General features: G+C 35.3%; 1 protein-coding gene across 4 annotated transcripts in view; it reads right to left on the bottom strand.

Annotated features, from left to right (window-relative positions):
• Nucleotides 1-2,325, bottom strand: part of FSTL5 (follistatin like 5) — a 618,951-nt gene extending 616,626 nt beyond the window's left edge. For 2 of the 4 annotated variants that reach the window (XM_080673147.1, XM_080673149.1), the window contains exon 1: nucleotides 1,587-2,325. The gene's annotated coding sequence lies outside the window, so the exon portion shown is untranslated. The remainder of the gene's footprint in view (nucleotides 1-1,586) is intronic. The other 2 variants (XM_080673148.1, XM_080673150.1) reach the window with 1 other exon arrangement.
• Between the last annotated feature and the right edge of the window lie 14,190 nt (nucleotides 2,326-16,515).

Here is a 16,515-nt window from a genome sequence, read left to right as displayed (position 1 = left end):
AATATTTAATGTAAGATCACATGACTGACATAAATCCTACAAAGAACATCTGCTTAGAGCAAAACATGAAAAAACCTTAAAGAGATTTACATTTGACCTCTGGTATTTGCAATAATATCCATTCCTTGTAAAAATCACTCTTGTGTAGGACTGTGCTATAAATAAAATAAAAAATCTCTACCGAGAGGAATTATTTTAAATTATAAACTGTAAAGCTAAAGTTCATCCCTGTAAATATAATGCAACTATAGTAGAAATTTTTATAATTAAAAATATAAAAATACTTGAACTCAGTGTAAATCTTTAATTGCTGAAAAACATAGCCTTAGTCAGTTAAGCAATAATTACTAACTCTGCAACAGCTATTATTTTACCCATTACTATAAATATAGAACACTGGTTGCAACGTGGACTCTCTCCCATGAAATGCAAAGGAACCCCTACCCCAATCATTTCCCAGCCATCATTTACACTTAATCTGATGTCACTAAATGTCATAAATGAAAGATCATAATTCTATCTATCAAACAAGCCATCATGTGTTTCAAAGTCTGAATAGTAATGAAAAACACACAGCACCAGCTAACTTCTATCATTTAATAATCATTCACTGTGAGAAGTACTATTTGGTGGTTTTCTGCACTGAATTCTTTCTCCAAACACACTCAGAACACACTGCCAATTGACAAAAGGAAAATAGCTTCAAAAGAAAATCTCCTAAGTAGAGAAAAGCTCTCTGTTAAGCATGCAAGAGGTTAAACATTGCTGAAATAGCGAGACATTTTCTCAACCCACGCTTCTGAGTTCCATTCAATTACCAACAGTAATAGCGACTACAATACAAGCTAAAACTGTATTTAAATCAGAGCTTCCCATTTACATCCAACTCTAACCTGAGGGGGTGTGAGGCGATGACATTTACTAGTCAACAGCAGAACAAACAGCCCCCAACTTGGAAATGCACATGACCTTGGGGTATAGTATTTTCAGAGACTGAGTTTCACAAGTTTTATTTGGATCTGCTGCATAACAATACATCTAAATAAACCCAGCATGGTATAAATGCTCCTATTCCTAGCACCTCCCCTCCAAACATGTTAAGAGAGCTCTGCACTTTGTAGTCTATGCTTTAGATACCAGAGGTAATATTAGTAAATCAGAAATTAGTCCACTCACATATGTCTTCAAGAATACATTTGTTTTAAACAACTTGTTGGTTGACTTATTTACTGTAATTTATTAACAAAATATTTGGGGGCTTGCGTTGAATTGTTCCTGCTCCTTGAGAAATGCTGGACGTGTTGCTCTACAAATGTTTATATTTATAAAGCAGGATGTAACATGATGACATTAACTTCACACAAAAAGCAAAGCCCTCAACTTCCCCTCTAGAATCCAGTGCATAATCACCAATAGATGTTCTTGTAATAATAATGATAATAATCATTTAAATAATTATTGCAATCACTGAAAAAAGTACCATTTCAAATTATAAAAATAAACATGACTTGCTTTTAAATTTTGTATGGTAGTCTGGGTCTCCCTCCTCCCCCATTTATAATAATTTATAACAATATTTTTCTTACCTTATTTTATCAGTCAAAAAAAGTCTCCCAGAAAGATCCCTAAAATGTGTGGAAATAGAAATCACGATAAAAATAATAATTAAAAAACTAAAAAGATCCTCTTAGCTAGGAAAAGATGAAAATAGTTTGGTCTAAAACTATAGAAATCTCCAAAGTCACGCCTGAATGAGCGCCCAGGTGGCAAAGAGAGGACTCTCTCCCACGTCCGCTACCACACTCCTTTGTCAAGTTGATATAGTCCTGCTGGCGAAGCGGTCCCGCAGGGCACAGAGGGTGCAAGAGGGCGTTGCCTCCAGATGCCAGAGCAACTGGTCTGCTCGCGTCCCAGGTTCAGCACCCACAGCACAGCGGACAGCACCAGTTCCTCTCACCTCCAGGTTTGTCTCAGTCACTGAACCAGGCTGATTCTAGCACCTCCTCCCTAAGCAAGAGCTGCTGTCACTCAACCGGACGTGCCCCGCCCCCACAGCTGACGTAACTATTTTGCATATCAACTCAAGGAGAGGTGCGGGAGCCCCCTCCTTGACTTGGCTTCTGCTGGGGTCAGCTGAGGCTTTCCGGGCGAGAAATTCCAGACTTCTGATCAGCGTGGGCATCGTTGGACTTCACGCTCCATTCACAAGCAGTCCTGAAGAAACTGAATGCTTTCGGTGTCGCAACAGCCTCTGCTTTCGCTGGGACTGCCGGGTCTGAGCATCCGAAGCCCACCTCTGGCACAGCAGCTCCCGCAGGAAGACACGAGGAGGGAGGAGGCGGTGCAGCCCGGAGAGGAGAGGCTGGGCGGGGGTGGGAAGGGACTGGGGAACAGACTGAATATGTTCAACCACTCCAAAACAACCCCCTGATCCTTTTGATTCGTGGTCAAACTTTCCTCCTTTTCCCTCTATTTGTTTACTGGGAAGAATGTATTTGGTGTTCCGTTCCCTTTTCCTCGGTTCACGGAACTGCTAGAGGGAGTAGCTGCAGCAGAAACTTGTTCTGGAGAAAAACATGCTTTGAGCACCAAAATGTGAAAGCTGGCAGTGCTTACCATCATTCGTAAACAGAATCTTTTCTTAGAGTTTGCTATGAAGGTTTCATAGTATAGATCAGACTTCATGTATTTTCCTGTAAAATGTCAGCACCCTCCCTCTTTATTCTTATGGTTTAACTGTATTGTCAAGCTAAATGGAGTTGGAGATTACAGAGTTAAAATAAAAATCATTTAATAATGAAAAAAGTGAAAGTTCTCAGCTTCCCCTTCCACTGCCAAAATCCTGACGGTTATGCAATATTTATTATGTCTAATATATCAAATTGTTCTATGAAAGATGGGGTATGCCGGAACATTTCATAGCCTTTAGCAATCCTCTCAGTATATGTGATGTTTCTTGTCCCAGTGAGGCTTGAAGGGCCTTGACAGCAAAGGAAGAGAGGATGCCATGCCAGCCACTTCCTGACTGCTTGAACTTGTAAGCAAACAGCGAACTGAACTGATCAACCACACAAAAGGCTTATTATTCACATATCCCCATGTCGTACCTACAGCCATCAGGAATTACTTGTATAAAAAAAGAGGGGGGGGGGAGACAATTAAAATTAAGACTACATTTTACCAACTTGGTTAAAACTTCTTTCATTAAAAAGTTTATTCAAGAATTTTATAGCATTCAATACATTGTTTTCCATCAAAATGAATACATACTGATAGGTGCTGTATTCCTGGAGAGTAATATAATTTTGCACTGGATCTACTCATGAGGTTTTCCGGGACTCTGTTGAAATGAATACACTTGTTTATTTTTCCTGTGAGGAAAAATAATTAATAAATTTGATGTTCTGCAGTGTTTGAGAAATTGAGGAAGCAGATCTGCTTTGTGGGCTTGTATATTTAATTTTTTTCTTAAGATTCACTTAAACAGGAGCAAAATTGAGGGGGGAAATTATTTTTGCTTTTGAGGGAATTTTCTTTTCTCTGCATTACAGCCATTTTCTACATAAACCTTTCTTTTCAGCTTTCTTCTAGAATTTGTCCATTTCTTTCCCAAATATTAAATTTTCTGGATACATCACTCCAACACGTCTAGGCCATATTACATCCAGGTAATTTGCAGTGTTTGATTTTCTTTGACAACTATTGATTTTATGTAAATGTGTAAATGATAAGTGTCATACCTTTCTGCTCTGCTTATTACATAGACACACACACACACACACACACACACACACACACACACACACATTCTAAAAGATCCTTAATTCCCCAAGTGATTCTAATACTGATTTCAGATACCAGGGTAGGGCATGAAAGCTGACTTTTAGAGGCAGACGGGCCTTTTGCAGTTACAATAACAATAGAGCCAACTGGATAACCTGTACTTAGGTTGATCAAAGCACATATCTTATGCTTCTTTTGGAAATGCCACATGGCATCTTTTGTTCTGCTTAATGACAACATGCCAAAATGTCAGCAAAGACTTAAAAATTCATGGTGGAAATATATAGAGCGTGTTACAAAAATTCTTATAAAATTCCACCAAAGTCATATGTTGTTTAATAGACACCATTATGCAGTTCACTTCAGTGATCATATTGTTTGGGGCTATGGATTCAATTAAAGCAGGCATAATATTATTCAAAAGCCTAAGGGGATGAAACTGGAAAACAAAACTATGCTTCAAATACGGAAATTTAAAAAAAAAAACAACACATTTTCTCATCTCTAAAAGAGAGAGAGAATGAAAGAAAAAGAAGACAAAGAAAACTGGGAACTCATACAACTTAACAAAAGGAAGATAAACAATCCAATCGAAAAATGGCAAAGGACCTAGACACTTTTTGAAAGAGGACATACAGAAGTCCAAGAGACATATGAAAACATGCTCAAAATCAATAATCACCTGAGAGATGCAAATCAAAACAATATCTCACACCTGTCAGAATGACTATCATCAACAAATCAACAAAGGACAAGTGCTGGAGAGGATGCAGAGAAAAAGAAACCCTCTTGCACTGTTAGTGAGAATGCAGACTGGTGCAGCCACTGCGGAGAACAGTATGGAATTTCCTCAAAAATTAAAATGGAACTTCCATTTGACCCAGTAACCCCACTTCTAGGAATATATCCCAAGAAAACAGAAACACCAATCAGAAAAGATAGTATATGCACCCCTATGTTCATAGCATAGCAGCACAATTTACAATAGCTAAGATTTGGAAACAGCCTAAGTGCCCATCAGCAGATGAGTGGATTAGAAAACTGTGGTACATCTACACAATGGAATACTACGCTGCTTGTAAAAAAGAAAGAATTCTTACCATTTGCAACAGCATGGATGGAACTGGAGAGCATTATGGTAAGTGAAATAAGCCAGTCAGAGAAAGATAAATATCACATGATCTCACTCATTTATGGAATATAATGAACAACATAAACTGATGAATAAAAAACAGAACCAGAGTCATAGAAGCATCGAACAGATTGTTCAAACTATGAGGGAAGGCAGGAGGCGAGAGCATAAGAGATCAACCAAAGGACTTGTATGCATGCCTATGAGCCTAACCAATGGACACAGACAGGGTGGAAGGGGGGAGGGCATGTGCTGGGGGGTAAGGGGGTGGGGAGAAATCAATGGGGGAGTGGGGGAAGGAGACTTATGTAATACTTTAAACAATAAAAATTTTAAATTAAAAAAAGGAAAGCAATAGAACTATTTGTGACACATTCATGAACATGCACACATTCAGAAAGGTATTGGGACAACTGCACCTTCTTAGGGGATTCAGGCTTTGTTCTGTCCTAATAGGCTCTTAGGGACTGTACCAAATTATCTCTAAAGTCCCTTACTTTTATATCATTCTGTTACCATATATTAGAATTAGAAAACTTCAGAAAATTGTATATTAGAATGCAAGATTTTAAGAACATTCCCCTAAGGTGCAATAAATTGGCATCTGTTACTAAGACTGTGAAAACGGTACCTGAGGGCAAGTAGTTTGGGAAGTATGGAAAGGGGACCAGTGACTAATACCAAGGAAGAGGTTAATGAGGTCAAAAAATAAATTTTATCTACCCAGGATGAAATTAAGAGATAACTGAATGAGTCTGTTCCAGTATTTACTTGTTTTTATATAAGCAATATTATAATCATCTCATACATTTAATTACTGTTCAGTATATTTAAAGTAATTGTAAAGTAACAATAAAATGTAAGGCATGCAGAAATGATTAAATGGATTTTTAGTTGTAAATTGCCACTGGAAAGATGACAAAAATATTAAGTAAATATACTCAAGGAAAATATGTTTAAAGCGAATGACCAACATCTACTTAAGGATTTTAATTTAAGTAATTTACATGAACATCTTAAAATGTAATATACAGGAATTATGAAGATCATTGTATTATTGTCTTGTATGTGTATACTTATACTTGTATGAAAGATTTAGCTTTTAATCATATTTCCTTCCAGTTCTCTATATTTGGACTCCTGTAGTGGCATCAGATTTTACAAGTCCTTTCAAATAATAATTATTATAATGTATTTGTAGTACATGAGTAATTAGAATTACTCCAAAAATAATAACAGGGTATACTTCATTAATTTTTAAGTCAATTTTGAGAAGGTTTACTGCAAATTCAGAACATGCTTATTTTTAAAAGCAAATATTCACTACTTTTTTAAGGAAATTTTTACTCTTAATTTTGAAAGATAAAATAAAGCAGAACAGGGAAAAAAGTCATAGCCATAAATGACAACCCTTCCTTAATTAAAAAGAGCAAAAACAATTACAATATAAGCACAAAATATGTCTGTTAGAGATCTCAACTCCTGCAACATGAGCTTCTTCTATATGATTTGCTTTCTCATGACAATACATGAACACAGTGTTTTTAAAGAGTGAATGCTTCATTTAACAATTAGTTCTCATGAAAAAAATAATCTCTGAAATTAATTTATGTTCTTACTTTTTTAGGTTTTTAATGGCAATTCCAAATGTTAAATATGCAAAGTTTTACAAAATTTTAGAATATTTGATACTTAAATATACATTTCCTCTCTTTAACTTAACTCTTTTGTTTTACTTTCTTACTTCCATCATTTCTTTCCTTCTTCCTTTCTAACTCTTGCTTTCTCAGGGCCTTTCCCTTTACCTATCTTTTATTTTAATAGTCTATTAATAAAACATTTATTAATAATATGCCTTCAATGTTATGGAATATTTATATACAGTATTATATTATTGAGTGGAATTCTGATGCACTGCATTTAAATCTAAATTTCTTAGCTAACCCAGAATTGTGATCTTCAATGCACTTTGTGTGTATGGGAGTGGGCATGGGATCAGGAGAGAAGCATTCACTAAAGAGGATTTTCAAATATTTTTTCTTTAAAATATGGACATAAGATTTAGGATATGAGTCAAAACCTAAATACTAATATATAAAGCTACAGACTGAAGAATACTATTAAGTCTCTCTCTCTCTCTGTGTCTCTCTCTCTCTTTTTCTTTTACTCACACACACACACACACACACACACAGGTTTTTTGCCTAAGTGTTATTTGCAATAAACTATAGTTTTTATGAGACTGTGTTAGTTTAATTTTAAAACCTCTTAATATATGTTGAAAAATGAGATTATGTTTTTGTCTCCACTGTCTCTCATAGTGTAGGCAATGTGTTAGTTTTGAATAAGAAATGGTTACATTTTCACCAAGAACATGAAAGTCTATTTTTCTTACTAGTATTTACTTTAATACACAGGGATATACACTAAGGGAGAATATTTTTATAATTTTTACTCATGAATACACCATCAAAATAGTACATTTCATAAAGGACCTGCAGTCTTTTTCTTGGATATAACTCTTTATCCTCTCCATCAAATTCTCAGAGCAATGGACACATGAACTATTTAGTTCCCACTGTGCAAATAGGCTTTTCAAATTCCACAAGAACCTGGCCAAATGCATAACATGATAAAAGTTATTGGTTCAACAAATTGGTTGACGTATATATGTATGGAGATGGAGATAACATTAAATACAGAAATGATAGAACATGTTTCAGGAAATGCTACTTAACTAGGAAGCTAAAACCTACATCATTAAATAGAACAATCTAGGTTGGGTTTTAAGAAACAGGTTTGCTCATGTCATCAATAATTTGGGGTTCATTGTTGTCAATAATTATCATCAATAATTTGGAGTCAATTTGAAATTTTGAATTTGGATTAAGAATTAAACCCTGATGGCTATTCACAGGACAACTATAGAATACAATGAAAAGTAGTACAAAGAAAGGTAGTACAAATCTAATGTATTTTTTTCTTATGATAAACATGGATCCTTAACTTTTTAAGTTTTGTATTCTAAATTGAAGTGAAAAATAAAACTAGATCTTTACCTAGCCTATTAAAGGAAATTAACATTAAAAGACAGATTTACCAGACTCAGTTTTGTGTTATCTAATCTAGTTTTCAATATTCCATGCACTTGGCCCAGCTGGCGTGGCTCAGTGGTTGAGCATTGACCTATGAATCAGGGAGTCACGGTTCCATTCCTGGTCAGGGCACATGCCCGAGTTGCCGGCTAGATCCCCAGTGTGCAGCCTACAGGAGACAGCCAATTAATGATTGTCTCTCATCATTGATGTTTCGATCTCTCTCCCTCTCCCTTCCTATCTAAAATCAATAAAAACATATTTTTTTAAATAGTCCATATGTTTTTATCTTCCTATTTTAATAGCTCCTTTTTAAACATATTTCTTACAAGTTAAAAAACTATGAATTTTCCCCAGAGCTATATTTTGCATTTTTGGTTTGTTTGGTAAATAATATTTTCTATTTCTTTCTTAGTCAGGAAACAATGTGAATAAGCTTTTAATAAAAGCTGTCATCCATCAGTATGTCCATGCACAGAATTCTCAACTCTTGTGGATGGTGTCAAAATGTGTTTTTCTGTAAAAGGGAGGACCAAAAGAAATGAAGGATTAAGAAGATATTTTTGTAGAAAGTATAATTGAATAAATAAAAAGTGTTTTTATGTAGCCACATGTCTATACAATTTGAGATTGCTTCATTAGGAAGATGATAGATATAGACATGAGCCTTCAAGAAAATCATTTGGTCCTTAGTAGAAAAGGAAAAAATAACATCTGGAGGAAATGTTTTTGTAAATAAAAAACAATGTAGTTCTATTTTCTCAGATTTATATAACAAATATATCTGAGTAATTTTTTCTATGAATAAACCTTAATGTTAAAAAAATATAGAAGTAGAGAACTATAGTAAAATAGTTTCCATTAGTAGAGCTCAATGCACACTCTGCTAATAGCTAGGTTATTGAAAATGATAGGAATTGTAGTAAAATAAAAATAAAAATCTAAATGCATCAGCTTATTCAAGCAAACTCTTTATAAGTCAACCTTCTCTTTTTCTGTGATTAAATTAAGCTTAGAATGATATTTACACACTATAGTTTTGGCTGAATTTACTGAAATTAGAAATAATCAATTTAAGTGGCTTAGATGTATCACTGCTTTCACTGCAGTTTTTTAAATCAATTCTGGATTTTTTTTCCTTGTCTTTCTTCTGTTATTTTAATAATCACTGTTTGGGGGAGGTAATTTGGTATTTAGTAATCTTAAGAGTCTTTGGAATCTAAAAACGTACCTTTTCACAAGTGTAATTGAACTATGAAAATAAAGCATAAGAATTTACTGATGCTTCAACAGATGAGTTTACTTCTTAGAGTTTTTGTGTTTAAGAGATCTCTTAGGACATCTATTGGCCAATGTTAGTATTGCATATGAGAATTATAGCACTGCAGAGTAAATTCTAGAATTCTGTGTTTGAAAACAATGATTTGAATACATGATAATAAAGAAATCTGTGATAGCCCTAACCGGTTTGGCTCAGTGGATAGAGCGTCAGCTTGCGGATTCAAGGGTCCCAGGTTCAATTCCCGTCAAGAGCATGTACCTTGCTTGCGGGCACATACCCAGTAGGGAGTGTGCAGGAGGCAGCTGATCGATGGTTCTCTCTCATCGATGTTTCTAACTCTCTATCCCTCTCCCTTCCTCTCTGTAAAAAATCAATAAAATATATTAAAAAAAGAAATCTGTGATGGAAAATTTTCATGTGTGTTATTGAATTTAAAGTATTAATCAAATACATGAAAAGAAATATGGTATGGAACTCAGTCTTATAAACTTTTTTAACATAATATTTACATTTCAACATTATCAAAATTTACATTGTCTCTTAGAATCTGTCACTTTTTGGATTAGCTGCTTTCAGTTTTTAATTTAAACTTCTGGATTTTTTAGGAATGTCAAAATAAATGTCTTTTTACATTCAAAAGAAGTACACAGTAATATTTTACATTGTAATCTTTGAGTAGAATGTATAAGGATATTGAGAATATGGCTATAAATCTCATGTTCAGAAAGATTATATTGTGTAAGAATATATACTGTTAGAATTGGAAATAATTTGTATATATGGCAAGATACAGAGGTAATTTTGCAAAAATATCATAGCTACTTGCTAGACATTAGGCACAACAATGAGAAAGGATGGAGAAAAAATCTGGATTTTAAAGTCCAGCATCTGTATATGTTTGTGTAATATATAATATAAATATAATGTAAATATGTGTATAATATATAATATAGTATATAAATTAATAACTATATCATTAAAATTATAATAGTTATAATTAACATAAAATAAACAATATTAGAAGTATACTGGTATATGAAAGATCACAGGTAAAAACTAGTAGGGAAATGTCACAAGTAGAAAGCGATAATCCTGAAAGAGAAGTAAGGACAAGTTTGGTGAAGTGAGCAATTATTACTTATTTTTCATTGTTCTTTTTAGCCTTCCTTGTATGTAACATCTTTCCAGAGCATATGGGCCAAAGCAGCAGCTGTCCCAGTTTGTTCTGAAGAATGGTACTAGCAGGGTCTGGGGAAAAATATAGTAGGGGCCAAACAGACATATATATATATATATATATATATATATATATATATATATATATAAAATCTAATAAAAGGGTAATATGCAAATTAACTGCCACTCCATCACAAAGATGGTAGTGCCCATAGCCACAAGATGGCTGCACCCAGTCCTCTCAGCCCTGCCAGAGTCCCCCAGTCCCAGGGGGCTGGCCACTGAGAGCGGGCAGCGTGAGCGGCCTGGTGGAATCCTTGTCTCATCGGCACGGTGACAAGGCAAGTGTTCCGTGCCCGGCAGCAGATTGGCCTCTGGGCTGAGGAGAGGCTCTGGACAGCAGGCACGGAGCAGCCAGGCCCTGCAGAGAGCTACTGGTGCATGGATTCTATATATACTAGAGGCCTGGTGCACAAAAATTCATGCACTCATGGGTTGGGGGTGTCCCTCAGCCCGGCCTGTGCCCTCTCTCAGTCCGGGAGCCCTCGGGGGATGTCCACCTGCCAGCTTAGGCCCACTCCCTGGGGGATCGGGCCTAAGCTGGCAGTCAGACATTGTTCTGGCAGCCCAGGAGCCCTTGGGGGATGTCCAACTGTGGCTTAGGCCCACTCCCCACCACAGTCGGACATCCTTAGTGCTGCTGAGGAGGCGGGAGAGGCTCCTGCCACCGCCGCTGCACTCGCAGCCCTCAGCAGGGCTTATGGCTGAGCGGAGCTCCCCCTGTTGGAGCACAGTGACCACCAGCGGACAGCTCCTTCATTGAGCATCTGCCCCCTGGTGGTCAGTGTACATCATAGTGACCAGTTGTTCCCGGTCATTCCACCATTAGGGTTAATTTGCATATTATGTTTTTATTATATAGGATACTTTTCTTGCAGTTTCACTCCACTAGTGTCCATTTCTATGTTTATTAAGATTATACAGAAATGATTTAAAATTTAAGTCCTAGCCGGTTTTGCTCAGTGGATAGAGCATTGGCCTGTGGACTGAAGGGTCCTGGGTTTCATTCTGGTCAAGGGCACATACCTGGGTTGCAGGCTTGATCCCCAATAGAGGGCGTACAGGAGGCAGCTGATCAATGATTCTCTCATCACTGATGTTTCTGTATCTCTCTCCCTCTTCCTTGCTCTCTGAAATCAATAAAAATATTTTTTAAAAACTAAATAAAACTCATAAAAGCAAACACTGCCCATAAAGAAACTTTAGAACAATTCTATGTAATGTATTAGGATTTCACAATATACTTCTGTATTCATTAATGCTACTATTTTCATAATTCCAATTTTCCTCCTGTGAATGTGTTTGAATCACACTTTGTGGTCTACAGTGGGTGAGCGTAGACATGTGCCCATTTATGTACAAAGAATTATAAGTAGAAGTGACACTGACTTATGATGGATATAGAGCATGAGCAAGAAATAAACCTTGGTTATTTTAAGTCACTAAGATTTGACATTTGTTTTAGGCCTTTGAGATTTGAGGTTTGTTAGTATGATACCACAGCATACAGAGTTTAACCTCATTGATAAATATCAGCAACTGAGTTGATTTTGAAATAGTTATATATGTACCTTAGTTACATATTAGCTAATTTCTCTAGCTTCCTAAATAAAATATGTAACTGATCTCCTCATAGAGAGGCTTACATATTCCCTAGGTTTCATCTGTACCTGGAATTAAGTAAAATGAATCTCATCCTCTTAAAACCCACTCTAAAATAAGCTTAGACTGTCAAAACAAGATTCCCCTGTATGACTTGAACCAAGTTAGCTTTTCTACCACTCTGACCCAGATGCATTACTTTGGAGCTAATGAGTTAGCTTCTTTTCTAGACTTTCTGTAATGGGTTAACTATCCTTCAGTTAAAGATTTCATTTTCACCTACTCACATTTACCCAAAATAAGAACCAACCCTCTTTCTAGGTGATTCTTTCCAAGAATCCCTCCAATTATTCCTTCAGCAATAGAAATCAGGTATGAAACAGATATGTTGGAAATTAGATACACAAAAGTAAATACATAATACCTCAGATAAGACCAACCTAAGCCATTATAATACAATTACAATAAAATAATTCACAGGCATCTATAGCAACACATGTCCCAAATTAAATTCATCTATTACACTGAAAACTTCTCCTTTTATGTTCCTTTCCTTGTTGAACACACCTCCATCTATCAGAGTTAGAGCTCAAAACTGCATTGTAAATTTTCAGTTCTTTGTAGGACAGCTTAAATGTCACTTGCTTCATGAAGATTTCCTGATTCCACTCTTTGTAGTCTGAATTATGCACCTCAACATTATGGTCAATGAATCTTTAATTTCTTAGAATTACTGTTTTTATTACATTATGTATAACTACATATATGAGCATGTATCCTGTCTCCAACACTATAAGCTCCATAAAAAAAATTTCATCATAGGATCTCTAATCTTAGCCCATACCTGGCCCACAGTATAGAATCAATACTTAATAAAAGTTATATTGAATATACTGAATTTTATAAATTCAGAAAAAAGTTGGGGTAGCAATACTTATATCAGACAAAATAGGCTTTAAAACAAAGGCTATAATAGACAAAGAACATTACATAATGATAAAGAAGCAATCCAAATGAAGGATACAAGCTTTGTAACACATTTATGCACCCAATATAAGAGCACCTAAATTTATAAGGCAAATCTTGATAGACAAAAATGGAGAGAATGATAGTAATACAGCCATAGTAGAAGATTTTAACATTCCATTGACATCAATGGATAGAGTTTTACAAACAGAAAATCAACAAGGAAACAGCACCCTTAAATTACATATTATACCACATGGATTTAGTTGATACTTTCAGAGCATTTAAACCCAAAACAGCGGAATAGGTATATTTTTTCAAGTGCACATAAGATATTTTCTAAAGTATACCATATGTTAGAAAAAAATAAGTCTAAATAAATTTAAGAAAATCAAAATTATATCAAGCATCTTCTCTGACCACAATGGTATAAAACAAGAAATCAATTATCAGAAAAAAAAAAACCTGAAAAATACACAAACACAGAGAGACTAAATAACAAATTACTAAAAGGAGAATGGTTAACAATGAGATAATAAAAATAAAAATATACCTTGAGACAAGAGAAAATGAAAACAAAACAACACAACATCTATGAGACAGAGCAAAAGCAGTCCTAAGAGGGTAATTAATAGCAATACCAGCCACCTCTATGAACAAGAAAAATTTCAAATACACAATCTCAAACAAACAAAAAAGCCCAAAGTGAATAGAAGGAAGAAAACAATAGATACCAGAGCAAAATAAACAAAATGAAGTCTAAAAAAAAACCCATAATACAAAAGATCAGAGATGGTTCTTTGAAAAGATAAATAAGATTGATAAATCTTTAACCAGACTCATCAAGAAAACAAGACAGAGGACACAAATATATAAAATCAGAAATTAAATAAAAGAAGTAACAGAAATATAAAAAAGTATAAGAAAATATTACAAACAACAATGTTCCAACAAATTGGACCATCTGGAAGAAATGGATAAATTCCTAGAAACAATCTTCCAATTCTGAATCCAGAAGAATCAGAAAATCTCAGCAGGCCATTTAGAACCAACAAAATCAAAGCAATAATTTAAAAATTCCCAACAAACAAAAGTCCTGAACCAGGTGGTTTTATAGGTGATTTTTACAAAACATTCAAAGAAGGACTAACACTTATCCTTCTCAAACTATAACAAAAAATTAAAGAGGAAGAAAGACTCCCAAGGTCATTTTATAAGGCCAGCATTATTCTGCTTCCAAAGCCAGATAAAGAAATAAAATTCTAGGCCAATATCCTTGATGTACATAGATGCAAATATCCTCAACAAAATGTTTGCAACCCAAATAAAAGGATCCTGCATTATGATCAAGTGGGCTTTATTTCTGGAATGCATGGTTAATTCAATATCTGCAAGTCAATGTGATATATCACATAAATACAGAATAAAAATCATATGATCATATTAATAGATGCAGAAAAAAAATTTGACAAAAGTTAGAATATATTTATGAGAAAAAGTAAGGCTAGAGGGAATATACTACAACATAATAAAGGCTACATTTTACAAACCCACTGCCAACATCAAACTGAACTCAATGGGCATAAACTAAAAGTGTTTCCCTTAAGATCAGTAACAAGACAGAGATATCCACTTTTACCACTCTTAGTCAACAGAGTCCTGGAAGTATTACCACAACAATCAGATAAAAAGAAAAAATAAAAGGAATCCAATTTGGAAAGGAAGAAGTAAAACTGCCTTTATTTGGATATGGCATGATACCATTATAGAGAACCTTAAAGATTCCATTAAAAAACTACTAGATCCGGTGACAGGAAATAAATACATTAATAAAAAAAAAAAAAAAAAAAAAAAACTAAATTCAGTGAAGTAGCAGGATACAAAATTAGTATTCAGAAATTGGTTTCATTTTTATACATCAATAATGAACTATCAGACAGAGAAACTAAGAAAACAATCCCATTTACAACTCCATTAAAAAAAAAAAATACCTAGGAATAAATTTAACCAAGGAGGTTAAAGACCTGGTCTCAGAAAGTTATAAGACTTTGAAGAAAAAAATTAAGCCACAAATAAGTGAATGCATACATCATGCTCATGGATAAAAACAATTAATATTGTTTAAATGTCCATACTACCCAAAGCAATCTATAGATTTAATGTAATTCCTACCAAAATAATAATGACATTTTTAATGGAATTAGAATAAATAATTCAAACATTTATATGAAACCACAAAAGACCCAGAACAGTGAAGCAATCTTGAGAAAGAAGAACAAAGTTGGAAGTATCACACTACCTGATATCAAACTATACTACATAGCTATAGTAATAAAAGTGGCATGGTACTGGCATAAAAACAGACACAGAACAATAGCACAGAATACAGAGTCCAGAAATAAACCCACACCTATATGATCAATTAATATATGACAAAGGAGTCAAGAACATCCAATGGAATGAAGACAGTCTTATTAATAAACTAGAGGCCCAGTGCACGAAATTCGTGCACAGGGGTGTGTGTCCCTCAGCCCAGCCTGCACCCTCTCCAATCTGGGACCCCTCGAGGGATGTCTGACTGCCCGTTTAGGCCGGATCCTACCAGGATCGGGTCTAAACAGGCAGTTGGACATCCCTCTCACAATCTAGGACTGCTGACTCCCAACTGCTCACCTGCCTGCCATCCTAATTGCCCCTAACCACTTCTGCCTGCCAGCCTGATCACCCCCTAACCACTCCCCTGCCAGCCTGATTGATGCTTAACTGCTCCCCTGCCAGCCTGTTTGCCCCTAACTGCCCTCCCCTGCCAGCCTGGTCACTTCTAACTGCCCTCCCCTGCAGGCTTGGGTCCCCCCAACTGCCCTCCCTTGCAGGCCTGGTCCCTCCCAACTTCCCTCCTCTGCTGGCCATCTTGTGGTGGCCATCTTGTGTCCACATGGGGGCAGCCATCTTGTGTGTTGGAGTGATGGTCAATTTGCATATTACTCTTTTATTAGATAGGATGGTGTTAGGAAAATTGGACAAATACATGCAAAACAAATTAAACTAGATACCTTTTTTATACCATCTACAAGAATAAACTGAAAATGAATTAAAGACTTAAATGTAAGACTTGAAAACACTTAGGAGAAAGTATATGCAGTAAAACCTCTGACATTTCTGTAAGCAGTATTTTTTTTCTGATTTATCTCCTCGCAAGGGAAAGCAAAGAAAAATAAACAAGTGGGACTGCATCACACTAAAAAGGTTTTGTACAGCAAAGGAAACCATCAATAAAACAAGAAAGAGAACCTATTGAAGAGGAGAAGATAAATACTATATCTTGCTTTATGACAACAATCAACAGCCACTATTTGAGATATTTAAGGAAGCTATAATCTATTAATCAGAGAAAACATGTGGTGGATAGAATATATGTA

This window comes from Plecotus auritus (genome assembly GCF_963455305.1).
Source record: "Plecotus auritus genome assembly, chromosome: 6".
Lineage (NCBI taxonomy): Eukaryota > Metazoa > Chordata > Mammalia > Chiroptera > Vespertilionidae > Plecotus > Plecotus auritus.
Note: the sequence above shows the minus strand (reverse complement) of the source record. Positions and strands in the feature narration are given on the sequence as shown.